Here is a 4,835-nt window from a genome sequence, read left to right as displayed (position 1 = left end):
GCTGCTTTGGGGTGAAATGCCCTGAAGACATCAATTAAATTCATTTGATCTAGTGTGCTGTTTAAGGCCACTGTCTCCTTGTTGATTTTTTGCCTGGAAAATCTATTCATTGAAGTCAATGGAGTGTTAAAATCCCCAACTATGACGGTATTTTATGTCCATCAGGATTTGCTCCTCATAGGTGCTCCTATGTTGGATGTATAAATGTTTATTAGGGTTATAGCCTCTTGTTGGATTGTTCCCCTCATCACTATTTAGTGTCCTTCTTTGCCTCTTACTATAGCTTTAGTTTTAAAGTCTATTTTGTCCAATATAAGTACTACTATTCCAGCTTTTTTTCTTTTTCATTTGCATGAAATATCTTTCTCCATCCCTTTATTTTTAGTCTGTGTGTATCTTTCAATCTGAGATGGGTCTCTTGTGGGCAGAATATTTATGGGTCTTGTTTTCTTACCCATTCTACTACCCTCTGTCTTTTGGTTGGAGCATTTAAGGCATTTACATTTAAGGCGATTGTTGATAGACACATCTGTATTGCCATTTTATTGTTAGATTGTATTCCTCTGACCTTTTTTCTTCTTCTCCCTCTTTCATCCTCCTTCCTCCTCTTTCCTCCTCCTCCTCCTCTTCCCTCTTCTTCACCTTCTTCTTCACCTTTTCCTCCTCCTTCTTCTTGCAAGCCCTTTAAACATTTGTTGCAGTACTGGTTTGGTGTTAACAATCGCCTTTAGCTTTTTCTTGTCTTGGGAGCTCCTTGTTCCTCCTTTGATTTTTAAATGATAGCCTTGCTGGATAAAGTAGTTTTGGTTGTACGTCCTTGCTTTTCATAACGTTGAATATTTCACACCACTCCCTTCTGGCCCGAAATGTTCTGTTGAGTAATCAGATCACCAGTCTAATTGGTGCTCCCCTGTAGGTAACTCCCTGCTTTTCTCTTGTGCTTTTAGGATTCTCTCCTTGTCCTCTTAAGTATGATGTGTCTCAGTGTATGCTTCTTTGGATCCAACTTGTTTGGGACTCTGTGAGCTCTCTGGATTTGTGTGACTTTTCCTTCACCCGATTAGGGACATTTTTGGCCATCATTTGTTCAAATAGATTTTCAATCCCTTGTTCACTCTTTTCTCCTTTTGTTATTCCCATGATGTGGATGTTGTTACACCTCATGTTATCCAAGATGTTTCTTAAGCTCTCCTTATTTTTTAAAATTCTTTTTTCCTTTTGCTGCTCTGCCTGCATGTTTTTTCTACCTTGTCTTCCAAATCATTGATATTATCCTCTGCTTCAGCTAACCTACTGTTTATTCCTTCCACTGTATTACTTATCCCAGACATTGTACTCTTTATTTCTGACTGGTCCTTTTTCATAGTTTCTGTGTCTTTTTTCATGCTGTTGAATATCCTTATAATCATTACTCTAAACCCTCTCTTTGATAAATTGCTTGCCTCCATTTCATTTAGTTCTTCTGGAAACTTCACACGTTCTTTCCTTTAGGGTCTGTTTTTGTCTTCCGATTTTGACTGCTTCTATGTATTTTCTGCCTTACTTGTTAAGCTAATCAGTCATTAAATTGATGACCTCTTAATCTAATCAAGCTGTAATCAGCAGCCTGGTTTAAGCATGACAGGGTGGGGCATAGTAATTCCTGCAGATGGGGCTCTTGCTTCCCCTCAGGCTGATGCCACTCAGAGGGGACTACTCTGCCTGTGCAAGACTGGTCCTGCAAATGCGGAATGACTGAGCACAGGGATCCAGGCAGCTGTTCCTTCAGTTCTCTCCCCAGAGCCACCAACCCCAGACTCTCCTCAAGCATCTCTAGTCCACTCTTCCCTCCCTTTGCCGACACCCAGGGTAAGTGGCTGCAAATGAAATTATGTGCATTGGTCTTGTAGGAGGCTCTCTGTGTCTCTAGCTGTCTTTCCCTGGCAGGCAGAAGCCCTGCTGCTTTTCATAGCTGGATGTTATCCGGGTTCCTTTCTGGCATTGGTGCTATAGGCTTGGGAAGCCCAGCTTGGGGTTTAGACCCCACACCTTTCAGGAGGAACCCCCCCCCAAGCTGCTGAGATATCCCTCTGGCACTTCAGCTGCTGCTGAGGGAGTCCAGCCAGTCCTCTCACATCTCCTTCGCACTCCACCCATACCAGCCACGTTGTGGTGAAGTGGTTTCTTCTATCTGTCCAAGGTTCTAAGGCACAGGTGGCAAACACAAGGTCCATGGGCTAAATCCAGCCCTCCATCTTGTTTTATCCAGCCCTCCACCTCGTTTCTACCCAGTGACAGTGCCGAGCTCTCGCTTAACTGTTTAGGAGTAATTACATTTATACAGTCCTAAAATTACATTCGGCCCTTTGAAGGCAACTGCAAGGCTGATGTGGCTCCTAGTGAAAATGAATTTGACACCCCAGTTCTAAACCTTCTCGCTAGCTAGTGTTCAATAGGTTATTCTGGATGATGGATGATTTCTTTACAATTTAGTTGTAATTCCAGCCTGCTCCTGGGAGGAAGTTGGTGTAGCTTCCACTTACTCCTCTGCCATCTTGGATCCCCCTACATTTTATTTTTACACTAAGTTTTTCAGTGCTTTTTTACACTCACAGCCCATCTCAATTCAGAGTAGCCATATTTCAAGTGCTCAATAACCACATTGGCAAGTTGACCACCATACTGGACAACAGAGATCTAACTCAGTGTGCCATCTGGTGGTTTATCACATACCTTCTACAGCACACCCCCGCCAAGTATCATCTAGCTCCCTGCTACTCATAAGTGGTCAGTGATAGCATCAGAATCACTTGGGGCTTGTTAGAAATGCAGGTTCTCAGGCCCCACACAGAACTTATTTAAGTTGAAATATGCAGTTTTAACACTATCCCCAGGTGATTCATTTACATATGTAATTTAAGAAGTCTATTTTGCCTCCTATGAAATACCTCCCGTAGCAGGAAACTCTATCTTCTCCCCAAGGAAGCCCATTCCATCTTTAAATGGTCCTAATTATAAGAAAAAACATTTAAAAAAAGAAAAAAACATTTCTCCTTCCTTTATTGAGGATTCCCCATAATTCCCTATAATATTGTGCTAATCACTTCACATGAATTATCTCATTTAAGCTGGGAGTGTGTAAGATAAAGGCTAATTTTTCTCCTTTTGTTGCTGTTTTTGTTTATTGTGGTAAAATATACATAACATAAAAATTTACCATTTTAAGTATGCAATTCAGTGGCATTGAGTACATTCATAGTGTTGTATAATCATCACCCTATTTCCAGAAGTTTTCACTATCCCAAACAAAAACCCATTAAACAACCACCTCCCCTTCCCTTATCTCTCCAGCCCTGATAACCACTATTTTTTCTGTCTCAATAAATTTGAATATTCTAAATACCTCATACAAGTGAACTCATACTATATTTGTCTTTTTGTGTCTGGTTTATTTCACCTAATATAATATTTTCAAAGTTCATCCACATTGTAGCCTGGATCAGAATTCCCTTCCTTTTTGCAATAATTATTCCATTGTATATATACACAATTTTTACTCATCCATTCATCTGCTGGTGGACATTTGGGTTGTTTCTACCTTTTTGCTATTGTGAATAATGCTGCTATGAACACTGGTGTGCAAAAATCTGAGCCCTTGCTTCTAATTCTTTTGGCTATATACCTCAGAGTGGTATTGTTAAATCATATGGTAATTCCATATTTAACTTTTTAAGGAACCACCAAACTGTCTTCCACAGCACCTGAACCATTTTATCATAACCTTTTAAAAGAGTGTCAGTTATTTTTCTGATCAGAAAATTTTAAAACCATGATCTTTTAAGAAAACTGGAATATAGAGACAAAGAAAACTTTAGAAAGAGAAAACTGTAGTCTGCCCTAGCTGGTGTTGCTCAATGGATTGAGTGCCAGCCTGCAAACCAAAATGTCATTGGTTTGATTCCCAGTTGTGGTCCAGGTTCCCAGTAGGGGGCACTTTTCTAGATTTTATTTATTTATTTTTAGAGAAAGGGGAAGGGAGGAAGAAAGAGAGGGACAGAAACATCAGTGTGTGGTTGCCTCTCTTGTGCCCACTACTCGGGACCTGGCCAGCAACCCAGGCATGTGCCCTGACTGGGAATTCAATCAGTGACCCTTTGGTTTGCAGGCCAGCACTCAATTCACTGAGCCACACCAGCCAGGGCAATTCTAAATATTTATACACCTAATAACAGATCTTCAAAATACATGAAACAAAAACTGATAGAATTGAAAAATAAACAAATACACACTTAAAGATTTCAACACACCTCTCAATAATTGATAGTAAAAGTATATAGAAAATCAGTAAGGATATAGAAGACAATACTATCAACTTGACCTAACTGACATTTATAAAATACTCCAAAAAACAACAGAATATACATTCCTTTTGTATGGCCATTGAACAATGAACAAATTAGACCATATTCTTGGCCATAAAACAATTCGCAACAAAACTCCTCTTCCTGGTGGGGGTTGGGCATGTGGTCCTGGTCCTTGTAATGTACAGAGGCAGAAGGAAAGGGTCTGGCCCTCTCAGCGTCATGTCTTCGGTGCCTAATAGTTTCCAGTCCAGAGGTTCCATACTCAAGCACTGGGACACAGTTAAAGCGAACAAACGAATAAATAATTCACAGCACATTTAAAAAGTATTGAAATTACGCCAAGGATGTTCTCACCCTGGCCAGTGTGGCTCAGTTGGTTGGAGTGTCATCAGTTAGACCAAAGGTTGAGGGTTTGATTCTCCTTCAGGGCATGTACTGGAGCTTTGGGTTCTATCCTTGGTTGGGATATGTAAGGGAAGGCAGCTTTATGAT

General features: G+C 40.5%; 1 non-coding gene across 1 annotated transcript; it reads left to right on the top strand.

Annotated features, from left to right (window-relative positions):
• The first annotated feature begins 4,477 nt into the window (after window positions 1–4,477).
• Window positions 4,478–4,623, top strand: LOC118996094 (small nucleolar RNA SNORA57). The gene has a single exon (XR_005068421.1). It is a non-coding gene; the product is annotated as a small nucleolar RNA SNORA57 (small nucleolar RNA).
• The last annotated feature ends 212 nt before the right edge of the window (window positions 4,624–4,835 follow it).

Source organism: Sturnira hondurensis, unplaced genomic scaffold (assembly GCF_014824575.4).
Source record: "Sturnira hondurensis isolate 20B ecotype Veracruz unplaced genomic scaffold, ASM1482457v3 Scaffold0010803, whole genome shotgun sequence".
NCBI classification, from domain to species: domain Eukaryota; kingdom Metazoa; phylum Chordata; class Mammalia; order Chiroptera; family Phyllostomidae; genus Sturnira; species Sturnira hondurensis.
The sequence above is the reverse complement of the archived record's forward strand: the minus strand, read 5'-3'. Positions and strand labels throughout refer to the sequence as shown.